The following is a 16,379-nucleotide window of genomic DNA, read 5'->3' on the forward strand; positions in this document are numbered from 1 at the left end:
ATGATACAAAGTGAACAAAACAAAGTATTGAACCTGTATTTCAGGTGGGAAGCTTACATTTCAGGTGGGACTACATATAGAGTCAGGTGTGGTGGTGTGTGCCTATAGTCCCAGCTACTTGGGAGGCTAAGGTCGGAGGATCACTTAAGTCCAAGAGCCTGGGCAACATAGTGAGACTCCTATATGAGGGGAGGGGAGGGGAGGGGGGAGGGGAGGGGGGAGGGGAGGGGAGAGGGGGGAGGGGACAGGAAGGGGGGAGGGGAGGGGAGAGGGGGGAGGGGACAGGAAGTGGGGAGGGGAGGGGAGGGGAGGGGGAGGGGGGAGGGGGGAGGGAGGAAAGGAGAGAAAGGAAGGGAGGGAGGGAGGGAGGCAGGAAGGAAAAAAGAAAAGAAAGAAGTAGCTCAATATCAATGTGGGGTAAGTGCTATGAGGAAAATAAGCATAAGGAGAGAAAGAAAGCCTTGCAGGGGTATCTGCTTAAAATGAGGTACCTAGTGTCAGCCTCTCTGAGTTAGAAAATGAGAAAGCAAGGCATTAAAGATCTAGAAAGCGCATTCCAGGCAGAGGGAACAACAGATGTAAAGGCCCCGAGGCAGGAGTATTCTTGGCACCATCAAAGAACAGGAAGGAGGGCTGGGCATGGTGGCTCCCGCCTGTAATCCCAACACTTTGGGAGGCCGAGGCAGGCGGATCACCTGAGGTCAGGAGTTCAAAACCAGCCGGGCCAACATGGTGAAACCCCATCTCTGCTAAAAATACAAACAATTAGCCGGGTGTGGTGGCGGGTGCCTGTAATCCCAGTTACTTGGGTGGCTGAGGCACGAGAATTGCTTGAACCCGGAAGGCAGAGGTTGCAGTGAGCCAAGATCACACCATTGCACCCTAGCCTGGGCAACAAGAGCAAAACTCCATCTCAAAAAATAAATAAATAAAATAAAAATAAATAAATAAATAAATAACAGCAAGGAGGCCAGTGCTGCTGGAGCAGAGTAAGGTAGAAGGAGAGAGGTTTGAAGTCAGAATGATAGACTGGGGTCAAATCACATAGATCTACTAAGATTTGGTAAGGACTTCAGATATTTAGTCTAAAAGTGATAGGGAGCTCTTGGAAGGTTTTGAGCAGAGAAGTGACATGATCTAATTTATAAAAGAATAACTTTGGCTGCTATGTGAACAATAAATGGGAAGCAGCAAGAGTGGAAGTTGGGAGTCCAATTAGGAAGTGACTACAGTTGTATGAAAAATGATGATGGCCTGGACCAGGGAGGTGGTCCAGGGAGGAGCAGGAAATCACTGAGTTACGAATCTAGTCTGAAAGCAGAGCTCACAGTATGTATTGAGAGATCGAAAGTGGGGTATGAAAGAAAAAAGCAGACAGCCGCAAATACCTCAGATAGAACACTGGCTAAGATAGAAATGGTTCCTCCAAAGAAATCCTAGCCCATGTGGTTAAGTATATAACAACGGAGAAGGGAAGGAAATGTATATTTGCTAGATGCCTCTATGTCCTAGTTTTATGTGTCATCCCATTAAATCGTCTCCACCACCTTTGGTGATATTATTATCCTTAATTTTATATAATAAAATTAAGTAATTAAAATTTAATGTAAGTTTCCTCATTACAGCTAACATGTGAATTTTAACTCAAGACTGTCTAACAGTTAAGCTCTTTTTACTAACACTGTTCTCCAAAAAATGTAGCTGAAGAATAGGAAATAACACTTATAATACTAGTACAAATAAAAAGATTTATTTTGAAGCAAACTAATACTTGAATAGAAGCACCTTTAATTAGACAATGATACAATAGTACGTATTCATTTTGGGACCAGTTCTGAATGAGACTTTTGGGGTCTTCAGGGGTTTCACAGGCTAACTGCACTCGTTATTTCAGATTTCTAATTTCCCTTTCAAATGGCAGATTTATCCCTAGTACAACTTTTACACTTATTGACATTGATGCCATTTGTTTTTTCTTTTGTAAACTGAGGTAATATATAACATATCATCTTTACCATTTTAAGTGTACAGTTCAGTGGTAATAAATATATCCTTTTTCCCCCTTCGTCTCCTACTCCATCCCCTCCTTTCTGGCCTCTGGTAACCACCAATGTACTCTATGTCATCATGAAATCCACATTTTTAGCTGCCATGTATGACTGAAAACATGCAATATTTGTCTTTATGTACTTGGCTTATTTAACATAGTAGTCTCCAGTACCATCCATGTTGCTGCAAATGAGAAGGTTTCACTATTTTTTATGGCCGATTAACATTTCATTGTGCATATATACCACACTTTATCCATTCATCCATTGATGGGCACTTAGGTTGATTCTGTATCTTGGCTGTTGTGAACAATGCTGCAATAAATATGGGAGTGCGGGTATCTTTTTGATACATGGATTTTCTTTCTTTTGGATATATACTCAGTAGTGGAATTGCTGGATCATATGGTAATTCATTTTTAGTTTTTTGAAGAACCTCCACACTGTTCTTCGTAGTGGTTGTATTAGTTTACATTTCTACCAACAGTGTACGAGGGTTCTCTTTTCTCCACATCCTCACTAGCATTTGTTATTATGTTTTTCTAATACAAGTCATTTTAACTGGGGTGAAATAACATGTTGTTTTAATTTGAATTTCTCAATGATTAGTGATATTGAGCATTTTTTCATATACTTGTTGGCCATTTTTATGTCGTCCTTTGAGAAAAGTATGTTCGGATCTTTTGTCCACTTTTTTTTTTTTTCCTCATAAGATGGAGTCTCGCTCTGTCACCAGGCCAGAGTGCAGTGGCGCGATCTTGGCTCACTGCAACCTCTGCCTCCCGGGTTCAAGTGATTCTCCTGCCTCAGTTTCCCAAGTAGCTGGGACAACAGGTGCATGCCACCATGCCCAGCTAATTTTTTTTTGTATTTTTAGTAGAGATGGGGTTTCACCATGTTGGCCAGGATGGTCTTGATCTCTTGACCTTGTGATCTGCCTGCCTTGGCCTCCCAAAGTGCTGGGATTATAGGTGTGAGCTACCGCGCCCAGTCTGCCCACTTTTTAAATTATTTGGTTTTTGTTGTTTGTTTTTGGCTTAAATTGTTTAGTCTCTTTATTCTGGTCATTAATTCCTTGTCAGATGGATACTTTGAAAATGTTTTCTCCCATTCTGTGGGTTGTCTCCCTAACTCTGTCGAGTGTTTCCTTTGCTGTGCAGAAACTTTTTAGCTTAATGTAATCTCATTTGTCTGTTTTTGCTTTGTTGTCTGTGCTTTTGAGGTCTTATACAAAACAAAATCTTTTGCCCAGACCAAGGTCCTGGAGCACTTCCCCAGTGTGTTCTTCTAGTTTCGTAGTTTCAGGTCTTAGATTTAAGACTTTAATCCATTTTGATTTGATTTTTGTGTATGGTGAGAGAGAGGAATCTTGTTTCATTCTTCTGCATATAGTTATCTAGCTTTCCCCCACACCATTTATTGAAAAGACCATCCTTTCCTCATTGTATGTTCTTGGCACCTTTGTTAAAGATGAGTTGGTATATCCAGATTATCTATTCTGTTTCATTGGTCTATGTGCCTATTTTTTTTAATGCCAGTACCATGTTGTTTTAGGTATCAGAGCTTTGTAGTAAATTTTGAAGTCTGGTAGTATGATGCTTCCAGCTTTGTTCTTTCTGCTCAGGGTTTCTTTGGCTATTTGGGGCTTTTATGGTTCCATATATATTTTAGAATGATGCCCTTTGTGTTTGATCCACAAAAAGGGAGACATCCAGAGCCGAAGAGTTTTCCCTGAGAATTTTGTCAAGAGCTAGAAGAGAAAGGGGAAGAAGTACATGAACAACTGCATATGGTGATATACACTCTTAACTCTGCTATACAGATACTTAAGGGGTGGGAGGAGGGAGGGTTATAGTGTGGAGCCAGGAACCCAAGGAAGCCTATCCATAGTTCCACATCGCTGATGTAAGATTCTTAGTATATGGACACTTGAACAATTCAATATATTAATAAGTCTACGTTTCTACCTGGACAAGGATCTTGGGGTAAGGAGCTGGGGGTATTTTCTTTCCTTTCATGTTGTGGGAAGTCAGGGACCCTGGAGAGAGGGACCGGCTGGAGCCGCGGCAGAGGAACATAAATTGTGAAGATTTCATGGGCATTTATCAGTTCCCAAATACTTTTATAATTTCTGATGCCTGTCTTACTTTAATATCTTAATTCTGTTATCTTCACAAGCTGAGGATGTACGTCACCTCAGGACCACTGTGATAACTGTGTTAACTGTACAAATTGATTATAAAACATGTGTGTTTGAACAATATGAAATCAGTGCACCTTGAAAAAGAACAGAATAACAGCAATTTTTAGGGAACAAGGTAAGACAACCACAAGGTCTGACTGCCTGTGGGGTTGGGCAAAAAGAGCCATATTTTTCTTCTTGCAGAGAGCCTATAAATGGACGTGCAAGTAGGAGAGATATCACTAATTATTTTCCTAGCAAGGAATATTAATATTAAGACCCTGGGAAAAGAATGCATTCCTGGGGTGAGGTCTATAAACGGCCACTCTGGGAGTGTCTGTCTTATGCGGTTGAGATAAGGATTGAAATATGCCCTGGTCTCCTGCAGTACCCTCAGGCTTACTGAGATTGGGAAACTCCATCCTAGTAAATTGTTGGTCAGACCACTTCTCTGCTCTCAAACCCGTTTTTTGTTAAGATGTTGATCAAGACAATACATGCACTGCTGAACACAGACCCTTATCAGGAGTTCTGCTTTGCCCTTGTCCTGTTTCCTCAGAAGCATGTGATCTTTGTTCTGCTTTTTGCCCTTTGAAGCATGTGATCTTTGTACCTACTCCCTGTTTGTACACCCCCTCCCCTTTTGAAATCCTTAACAAAAACTTGCCGGTTTTGAGGCTTGGGTGGGCATCATGGTCCTACCGATATGTGATGTCACGCCTGGCGGCCCAGCTGTAAAATTCCTCTCTTTATATTCTTTCTCTTTATTTCTCAGCTGGCCAACAGTTATGGAAAATAGAACCTACACTGAAATATTGGGGGTGGGTTCCCTGATACTTATACTTCTCTCAGTAAATGTTTATACTGTCTTTACTGTCTTTTCCTTCCCTCCCTCCCTCTCCTTCCTTCCTTCCTTCCTTCCAGACAAGGGTCTTGGGGTATTTTGTTTCCTTATACTTCTCTCAGTAAATCAATCTTTCCTTCCTTCCTTCTTTTTTTTTTTTTTTTGAGACAGTCTCGCTCTATCCCCTGGCTCCCTGGCTGGAGTGCAGTGGTGCGATCTCAGCTCACTGCAACTTCCACCTCCTGGGTTCAAGTGATTCTCATGCCTCAGCCACCCAAGTAGCTGGGATTACTTTAGTGGAGATGGGATTTTGCCAGGCTGGCCTTGAACTCCTGACCTCAGTTGATCCACCTGCCTTGGTCTCCCAAAGTGCTGGGATTACAGGGATAAGCCACCACACCTGGCCTATACTGTCTTTTCATCCATGAGAAACATAACACAAAGACTGGGCATATGCTAAGAGTTGCCACCAAAATACTGAAGAAAGGGACAAGGAAAGGGAAAGGGCACGTAGTGGAAGGGGCAGGGGCAATTAATGGACTAAGAAGGTATAGTACAGAAAGTTCAGGAGAGGGAGGTAAAACTCAGAATGACTGGCTGTATCCCAAGTATACAGCCTTGGGTAAGTTGCTTACTTTTTCTGAGCCTCAGGATCCTCATCTGGTAAGTAGGGATAAGTGAGAGTAAAAATAGGACCAACCTCATAGGCTCCTGTGACAATAAAATGATGTAATTCATTTGAAGTACTTAGCAAAACGGCTCTACAAATGTTTGCTACTATCATTAAGTTTCACTAACAGTGCAACTTTAGACAAGTGGCTTAAAGTCTTTCCCCTTTATTTCTTCAGCTACAAAATGATGGATACAACCAGGTGATACTGAAGATTTCTTTATAACTTTATATAATTATGATGCTATGTGCGTTGTACTCAAGGTGGTAGAAAAGAAATTAGAAACCTCCCTTGGTTGCCACCAGGTGGCAGTAATGAGGAGTTTAAGTACCATCCCATTTTGGGGAAAGCTTATCATTTTTTTCAGTGTACAGATGCAGAACTATTGTTAACATTTTGACATATCATCTCCCATCTAGGTTTTTTCTTCACAGGTATATGCCAATTTTTATTTTACAAAAATGTGGACACTATTAGACATCTGTTTTGTAAACAGCTTTTTAAAAAACATAATATATGGCAATTACCTTCCATATCAATTAATGTAGTTCTACAACATCATGCTTAAGAGCCCTGAGGTATTCCACAGGAATGTGTTTAAACCATACTTTGTTAAAACCATCCTCTACTTGTCAAACAATCAATGTTTTTAATTGGTTTGGCATTATAACATTATAGACAATGTTTCAATAAACATCTTTGCCATATACTATCTAGTTATTTCTCAGGGAAATGTTCCAGAAGTGGAATGTCTGGGCAGAAGGTATGTACTTAAAAAAAAAACTTTTAATATATACTACCCATTTGTCTTTTCCTATATAGGGTTTTGTGTCTAATAGAGCAAGGTCCCTTATCAATGCCTTTATTCAAAATATGAATTGACTATTCTGAAGCATTTATTCTTCATGGTGAAATTTACAATCATTTTGTCAAATTTGCCCCTTCCTTTCCTCCAAAAATTCCACTGGAATTTTTATTGATATTGTGTCCAATTTATAGATTAACTTGAAGAGAGTTTACATTATTACAATATTGTGTCTTTCCATCCAGCAGCATGGTACTCTCCTCCATTTATCCATTTCCTCTGTCGGTAAAATTTGGGTGTTATTTACCATTTAGTTTACTTCTGAATATTTTATATTTTTTATTACTATTACCGGGTTGGTTTTTGTTTTGTTTTGTTTTTTGTTTTGTTTTGTTTTGAGACAAGGTCTCACTCTGTAGCCCAGGCTGGAGTGCAGTGGCACAATGTCGACTCACTGCAACCTTTGCCACCCAAGTTCAAGTGATTCTCCTGCCTCAGCCTCCCAAGTAGCTGGGATTACAGGCGCATGCCACTACACCCAGCTAATTTTTGTATTTTTAGTAGAGACGGGGTTTCACCTTGATTGCCAGGCTGATCTTGAGCTCCTGACCTCAGATGTTCTGCCCGCCTCAGCCTCCCAAAGTGCTGGGATTACAGGCATGAGCCACCATGCCCAGCAGAATGACTGATTTTTTAATTGGTCACATTACTAGACTTGCTTAATGGTTCTAATATTCTTCAGTTTATCTATTCATCCTCTCTACAAATATTTATTGAGTGTGTACAATGTGCCAAATGCTATTCTGGGTCCTGGAAATAGCAGTAAAAAATCTGTTCTCCAGGTCTTTATATCCTACTGAGAGGAAATACTAAACAGAGAAATATATGAAAGGTGGTGATAAGTGCTAAGGAAGTGGTGGTGGGGAAAAGCATAGAAAGGAGGATGGAAAGTGACCAGGAAAGATACTCTTTCAGATAGTGTATTAAAATAAGCCCCCTCTGATGAGTTGAAGTTTGAGGAGACACCTAAAGTGATGTTGCTTTTCTTGGGTTTTCCTGGTAGATATTTATTTATATTACTATGCTCTTTCCCAGTCACAGCAGGATTTCCAAGCTCCTGGAGATTGCCTGTCCCGTGGCAGCAATACCAAAGACTTAAGACTGTAAAGAAAGCCTCTAAAATTCCCAGTGTTCCTGGATTTAAATAACACATCCAGAGTTCCTCCCAGTCGTCACAACTCCAACTGGACTTTAGAGGCACACAGAGCTGAGTGTGATCCTGGTAAATCTACCCCCGACCCCATCACAATATCCACCTGCTTTATCAACTGCCTAAGAGAACAATTCCAAGAGATTATAATAACCACAAACTGCTTAAAAGAACAATCCCAAGAGGTATAACGAGACCTTCTTTTTTAAAAAAATAGAAATAACCCTGTCATACCTCATTTGCCTATTTGCATCTTTTAAAGTCCATTGTATAGAATTGTGACACCATCATGCTTTCCTCTAATCTAGCCTAATTTCCCATTCCTTTCTTTCTTTTTTTTTTTTTTTTTTTTTTTGAGAGAGAGTCTTGCTCTGTTGCCCACGCTGGAGTGCAGTGGTGCAATCTTGCCTCACTGCAACCTCTTCCTCCCGGGTTCAAGCAATTCTCCTGCCTCAGCCTCCCAAGTAGCTGGGATTACAGGCATCAGCCACCACACCCAGCTAATTTTTGTATTTTAGTAGAGATGGGGTTTCACCATGTTGGCCAGGCTGGTCTTGAACTCCTCACCTCAGGTGATCTGCCTGACTCGACCTCCCAAGGTTCTGGGATTACAGGCATGAGCCCCTGTGCCCAGCCTCCCCCTCCTCTTAATCTGTGTTGACCCTTCCATTGTATTGTCATCAGTCAAATTCCCTAATCCTTAATACCTTTTCTAAACATTCCTTTCATTTTCTTACTCTAACCAAAACCTAACCATCTCCTAATAATGTTGCTTTCCCTACAATACTCTCAAATTGTGTCTGCTTTTAAAAATTACTCAACCCACTTACCAAAGGAGCCTAGAGATGAGGTAGGTGTCCTGCTTATTTCCCGCTGTCAATTCCAGACCTTTTTTCTCCTTTGAAAATTCCAGTTTCCTTGACCATATCCATTCTCCTTTTTTTGTACAGTCATCTATTGTCCTCCTGGTCTTTCACCCTCATCGCAGAAGGGCTTCTTAGCATGCAGTGTCTTGTTTTCCTTTCCACTGCTACTGCTGTCATTATTCTTTTTTTTTTTTTTTTTTTTTTTGAGATGGAGTCTCGCTCTGTCATACAGGCTGGAGTGCAGTGTTGCGGTCTCAACTCACTGCAAGCTCCGCCTCCTGGGCTCAAGCGATTCTCTTGCCTCAGTCTCCCAAGTAGCTGGGACTACAGGCACCTGCCACCACGCCCAGCTAATTTTTTGTATTTTTAGTGGAGACAGAGTTTCACCATTTTAGCCAGGGTGGTCTCGATCTCCTGACCTTGTGATCTGCCCGCCTTGGCCTCCTGAAGTGCTAGGATTACAGGCGTGAGCCACCGTGACTGGCCAGCTGTCATTATATTTAACTCTAACAATTCATCTATTACCTTAGCTATGGCTGGTTCTACGTGATTTGCCCTGCCTGCTTCTTCACCTTTACATCCTGCCGCTCTCCCGTTAAGTCAGAAACTGTGAAGTGTCTTAGATTTTGTCCCTCTTGCAAGCTAATAGGTTAGCTTGCCACAGTTTCATATACACATACTGCCAGAAGACACCAGACCACTGGGCCATAAAAGATTTGTTACTGAAAGCACAAAGCATTTGCAACACCTGGTGTCATTTCCCCATGCCCCATTTTCCATAAGGCAACAGATGTTTCCCGTGCAGTGGGTTGCATCACAGGAGAAGAATCTTAAATTCAGAAGACTCCAAGCTTTTATCAAAGTTGCTGTTGACCTATCCATTCCTCCCATTCAGGAGAGAAATTATTCATTATCTTGAAATGTAAGTGAATTTCCTTTGGGAGGAGGAAGAAGGCCCCTCTAGGTTTATTACCCAGGAATTTAATATACACTGGGGTTTGGGAGGTGGATATGAATATCATTATGCACTTTTTCACCTAGAGATGACTAGTCTGAACTTGTGGCAGGAACCTACCCAGCTTGACTGCCTGCTAAAACAAAAATATCAACATTCTTAATAGGATTTAAATAAGATCCAGCATCTCAAAACAGAATATTCAAAATATCCACAATACAGTACAGTCCAAAATTACAAAGCATACAAAAAAAAAAAAAAACCCAGGAAAATCTCAATTCATATAGGGAAAAAAAGGACAATGCTGAGATAACACAGATAACACAGATTATAAAATTATCTGATGAAGGTTTTAAAGCAACTATTAATATTTGTTAGGAGACTATTCTTCATAGGTCTCTTACATTTCTACATGTGTTCTAGGCAAAGGCATTAACAACTTTTTCTCTGAACTATCTTTTTTAGCTGTTTGTATAGCAAACATCCTTGGAAGATAGAATGTCTTCCTTTGGGAACAAGGACAGATGTTTTTTCCTTCCAGGATTAAAAAGAAGATAATGTCTCTCTCCAGGACAAGGCTGGGCAGGTTTGCTGGCCCTTTATCAAAGACTGGTGTTTCCCACAGAGTTCTTCTATAACAAATCCCACAACATATACAGGTAGCAACAGGCCTAGGAACTGAGGCTCAGAAAACTGGGTTAAATGGTGATACTCTGCCTCCTGCTACTCGTGTGGGTAATAAACTGTCCTTTATCTCTGACCCAGAGTCTCGTGTCTTCTGTCACTATTCATGAAATTGTGGCAGCCTAACTTGTTAACTTGCAAGTAAGGTAAAATCTCAGACCCTCCGAAGTTCTTGACTTTGTTATAACAATTCTCCTACAAGCAATCACAAGCATTTTTTAAGCCAATATAAAAAACAGAAAGTATCAGCAAAGAAATAGAAGACATAAAGAAGAATCAAATTGATATTTCAGAACTGAAAAATACAATAGCCAACATTTAAAAAAAAATTCACTAGATGGTTTCAATAGCAAGGTAAACATGACAGAGTCAATGAACTTGTAAATAGATCAATAAAAATTAACTAATCTTAACAGCAGAGAGAAAAAAGATTTGAAAAAACAATGAGTAGAATCTCAGAGACCTCTAGGATACTGACAAAATGCGCTGAAAAATTTAGAATAATGGAAGAAAAGGTCTCAAATTTGGCAAAAGACAAATCTACAGATTCAAGAAGTTCAACAAACCCCAAACAGGATGAACACATAAATTTATACCCAAACACATCATAATCAAAATGCTGAAAAATGAAGACACAGAAAAAAACCTTGGAAGCAGCTAGAGAAATTGAAAGTACTACCTACACACAAACAATGTGAATCACAGCAAATCTTTCAGCAGGATCCACGCAAACCACAGAAGTGATACAATAATTTTAAAGCTCTGAAAGTGTCAACACAGAATACCACATCTAGTGAAAATATTCTTCAGGAATTGAGATGAAATAATGGCATTCTCATATGAAGGCAAACTACAAGAATTCATTTCTAGCAGAGCTGTTCTAAAAGAATTGCTAAAGAAAATTCTTCAGACAAAGGGAAATGATACCAGAAGGAAACCTGAAACATCAGGAATGAATGAAGAGCACCAGAAATGGTAAATATCTGTGTAAAAACAGTAGTCTATTCTCCTATTCTCCTTTTTCTTAAAAACTTATACTTTAAGTTCTGGGATACATGTGCAGAACGTGCAGGTTTGTTACATAGGTATACACATGCCATGGTGGTTTGCTGCACCCATCAACCCATCATCTACATTGTTTCTCCTAATGCTATCCCTCCCCTAGTCCCCCATCCCCCAACAGGCCCCGATGTGTGATGTTCCCCTTCCCGTGTCCATACATTCTCATTGTTCAGCTCCCACTTATGAGTGAGAACATGTGGTGTTTGGTTTTCTGTTCCTGTGTTAGTTTGCTGAGAATGATGGTTTCCAGCTTCATCCATGTCCCTGCAAAGGACATGAACTCATCCTTTTTTATGGCTGCATAGCATTCCATGGTGTATATGTGCCACATTTTCTTTATCCAGTCTATCACTGACGGGTACTAAGTTCTTTAAAAATATATTTGATGGTTGAAAATAAAAACTGTACCATTGTCTGATGGGGTTTTCAACATATGTAGATGTAATTCATGACAACTCTAACGTAAGGGGTAGAGGATAAGTGGACCTGTATGGTAGTAAGGTTTCTACATTCTACTTAAAATTGGGGGAAAAGACATTCTAAGCAGATTCAAAAAGCTAAATATGTATATTTGCATTATGTGAAACTCATTTTTGCCTCAAGGTCTTTTCAGTTGCTTTTCCTTTTGTCTGAAAAAATGTTCCCCTCAACTAATGTCTCCCTCAACTAATTCATGTGTCTGCATAAATGGCACCTCTTCAAGGAAGCCTTCCCTTAACCACCCTCATAAAATAACCACCTCTTCCCATCAGATTCTACCTTTATATTTGATTTTATTTTCTTCATTCATTTATCATTATCCAAAACTTGACATTTTTGTTAATTTATCTTCCCACTAGCATGCAGGTGATGGTCTCCCTGTTCACTTCTGTATTCCTAGGTCCTAGACCAACGCACTGGTTTTTGTTTGCTTAACCTATCAAGAACTGAGAGAGCTGCATAGAAATTTGCCACCTCCTATAGTTCTAAGATTTTTGGCTGTATATAGCTTAAGTCCATTTTATTAGTTACAAACCGGATTAGAATTATTCTGTTTTACTGGTGAATTCAACCTTTTATCAGTAGGTAATGACCTTTTTATTCTAATAATCTTTTTTGTCTTAAAATCTTTTTTCTGATACTAATATATGTATGTGAATTCTTTGTATTAAGATCTGCCTAGTGTATGTTTTTCTATCTCTTCTACTGTTTTGCCTGTATGTTTTTAGATTCTTGTATATGTCATACAGCTAGATTTTTCTTTTCAGTCTGACAAACTCTGTCTTTTAATTGGTAAATGTCATACATTTATGTTTATTGTGATTCTTGATATTGTTGGATTTGTTTATACACCTTGTTTGTTTATATTTGCCTTGCTTTCTCTGAGCTACTATTTTTATAGCCCCAATGTTTTTGTTTTTGTTCTTGTTTTTTTTGAGATGGAGTCTCGCTCTGTCGCCCAGGCTGGAGTGCAGTGGCGTGATCTCCACTCACTGCAAGCTCTGCCTCCCAGGTTCATGCCATTCTCCTGCCTCAGCCTCCCCAGTAGCTGGGACTACAGGCGCCCGCCACCACGCCTGGCTAATTTTTTGTATTTTTAGTAGAGACAGGGTTTCACCATGTTAGCCAGGATGGTCTCGATCTCCTGACCTCGTAATCTGCCTGCCTCGACCTCCCAAAGTGCTGGGATCACAGGCGTAAGCCACTGCGCCCGGCCTGTTTTTGCATTTTTAAAAAACTGATTTTATGGTTAGATTTTTAAAATTCCATTTATTCCTTTTTTTACAACTGTCCCTGCACTTTATAAGTGTCTAACTTAACAAAATGTAAAGGCAAACGTATCTTAACCTTCCTTCCAAATGAAGCAATGATCTTAGAATAATTTTAATTACATTGACCCCTCCCCAAATGCCTACATGCTATTGTTATTGAAGGCATTAGTTCAAAACTTCACAAATCAGACCTCATTTTTCTAGACTGATTAATGTTTGTTTGCACTGACAAGCTTGTTCACCATTTTATTCACTCACCATTCTGTTTTGTACTTCAGACCATTCTTCTATGATAATTTCCTTTTTTAAAGCTCTGATTTAACAAAGCGCTTATATTCCAGGTTTGGTTCTAAGTGCTTTATTTTATCTTAGTTCATTTAATCCTCATAACAATTCCATGAAGTAAATACAATTATTGTCAAAATTTTACAAGTGAGAAAAAACAAAAACAAAAACAAAAACCTGAAGCACAGAGGTGTTAACTAACTTTTCCAGTGTTCCACAGCTAGCAAATGGTAGAACAGGGATTCACACCTATGGAGTCTCCAAAGTGCATATTCTTAACTCCTGTAAAATACTATCTCTCAACTACAGCCACACATCACTTAATGACGGGATACATTCTGAGAAAGGTGAAATGTGTCCTTAAGTGATTTCATCATTGTGTAAACCACAGCGTGTACTTACACAAACCTAGATGGTATAGCCTACTACACATGGCATAGCCTACTGCTCCTAGGCTACAAACCTGTATAGCATATTACTGTACTGAATAGGCAACTGTAATACAAGAGTAAGTATTTATATGTAAACATAAAAAAGGTCCAGTAAAAATACGGTATTACAGGCTGAGTATCCCTAATCCTAAATGCTTAGGACAAGAAAATTTTGGTTTTGAATTTTTTTTTTATTTTGGAATATTTGCATGATACTTGGTGTTGGGCATCCCTAACCTGAAAATCCAAAGAAATGCTCCAAAGAACATTTCCTTTGAGTATCATGTTGGCACTCAAAAAGTTTCGAATTTTGAAGTATTTTGGATTTTGGATTGTTGGATTAGCAATACTCAGCCAATATAATCTTACGGGACCACCATTGTATACGTGGTCTATTATAGATCAAAACTTTGTCAGGCCGGGCGCGGTGGCTCAAGCCTGTAATCCCAGCACTTTGGGAGGCCGAGACGGGCGGATCACGAGGTCAAGAGATCCAGACCATCCTGGCTAACACGGTGAAACTCCGTCTCTACTAAAAAATACAAAAAACTAGCCGGGCGAGGTGGCGGGCGCCTGTAGTCCCAGCTACTCGGGAGGCTGAGGCAGGAGAATGGCGGGAACCCGGGAGGCGGAGCTTGCAGTGAGCTGAGATCCGGCCACAGCACTCCAGCCTGGGCGACAGAGCGAGACTCAGTCTCAAAAAAAAAAAAAAAAAAAAAAAAAACTTTGTCATGCAGTGCATGACTATGTGTCATTTAGGAGTTTCATGCATATCTCTGAGCTAAACTCTCAATTATCACTTATCTTTAAATGTCTCTATTTCACTCTTGTTCTTAAAAGGTAGTCTGGGCAAGTACATAATTCTAGTTGACCATTATCTTTTGGCACTTGAAAGATATTATTCCATTAACTTCTGGTTTCCATTGATGCTGATAATAAATTCACTGTTATTTTCACTGCTGTTCTTTTGCAAGTGATCTGCCCTTTCTAGCTGCTTGTAAGATCTTATGAGTTCTGCCATTTCTTTATACAATATGTCATATATTTCTGTTTATGTATCCTGCTTTCATTATGCTGTGATTCCTAGATCTATTAATTTTTTTCATCATTTTTGCAAAAATCACAGCACTATTTATCTAAATGATACCTCTCATTAGGACATTTCCTACCAGTGGGAGGTAAAGGGCAGGGATTGACTAGTAAGGGGCATCAGGGAACTTTCTGAAGAGCAGTATTTTTTTTTTTTTTGATAGTTTGTGTTACACAGGTGTATGCACTTGTAAAAACTGACCAAATGTTGCACTTAAGATCTGTGCATTTTATTATATGCACATTTTAAATACAAAAAAGCTATAAAACAATATTGAATACTAATGATGAACATAGTAAAATGTTTAGTGGTGATGTCTACAACTTACTCTGAAATGCATACAAAATAGGATTGATGGATGGATAAGTGGATACCTATATGATATAGTAAATATAACAAAATGTTCTAGAATTAATTGGTAAATGTAAAAGTTCACTCTATAATGCTTTCAACTTTTCTGTATGTTTGAACAATTTCACAAAATATTGGGGGGCAGGGAATATTGCCTCTTCTTTTTTCCTCCTTTTCTTTCTGAGATTTCAATTAGTCATATGTGTGACTTTCTTATCCAAGCTTCCATCTCTTAATATTGTTTTCATATTTTTACTTCCTTGTCTCTCCTTAGTATACTCTGGGTAATTTTAAAAGATATCTTCTCATTTATTTTTTAAGAGACAAGGTCTCACTCTGTCGCCCAAGCTGGAATAATCATAGCACTCTGGCATAATCATAGCACTCTGAAGCCTCAAACTCCTGGGTTCAAGTCATGCTCTGCTTTAGCCTTTTGATAAGCTAGGACTACAGGCATGCACTACCATGCCCAGCTAATTTTTAAATTTTTTTGGTAGAGACAGGGTCTCACCATTGTTGTCCAGGTTGGTCTCGAATTCCTAGCCTCAAGTGATCGTCTTACCTTGGCCTCCCAAAGTGCTGGGATTATAGGCATGAGCCACCGCAGTGGCTTCATTTATTAATTCTCTCTTCATCTGTATCAAATTTGCTCTTTAACCTTTCCATTGAGCTTTGTTATTCTAACAATTATATTTTATATTTCTAGAGCATCTCCCCATCTCCCACCTACCTTCCAACTTGTCTGTTCATTCCTGGTAATCTCTTGCTCATCTTTATAACATCCTTTACCTTTTAAAACATTTGGAACACAGAAATTCTATACTTTTCATATCTGTCAATTCCACTACCTATAGTCCTTGGCGTTGTACATCTATTGAAGGTTATTTCTGCAGACACTCATAGCAGTTTGGCTTTTCGGTATATTTTTCTCTGTGTGCTACAGCTTGAATAGCTTCTATTGCTATGCTTCAAGGTCACCAATTTTTCTTCTACATTAAATTTGCTTTAAACTCCTACAGTGATTTAAATTTTTTTCAGATATTACATAAGTCTAAAAATTACATTTGTTTTTCATATCTTCAACTTTATGTTCATGTTTTCTTGTAAATTCTTAGTTATATTAGTAATAGCTGTTTTAATGGCT

General features: G+C 39.3%; 1 long non-coding RNA gene across 1 annotated transcript in view; it reads right to left on the reverse strand.

The window, feature by feature from the left end:
• Positions 1-1,728: 1,728 nt before the first annotated feature.
• LOC106998506 (uncharacterized) overlaps positions 1,729-16,379 on the reverse strand; it is a 39,015-nt gene continuing 24,364 nt past the window's right edge. Inside the window, exon 2 of the long non-coding RNA XR_013417304.1 lies at positions 1,729-3,798. This is a non-coding gene — a long non-coding RNA (uncharacterized LOC106998506). The remainder of the gene's footprint in view (positions 3,799-16,379) is intronic.

This window comes from Macaca mulatta, chromosome 5 (assembly GCF_049350105.2).
Source record: "Macaca mulatta isolate MMU2019108-1 chromosome 5, T2T-MMU8v2.0, whole genome shotgun sequence".
In the NCBI taxonomy this organism is placed as follows: Eukaryota; Metazoa; Chordata; class Mammalia; order Primates; family Cercopithecidae; genus Macaca; species Macaca mulatta.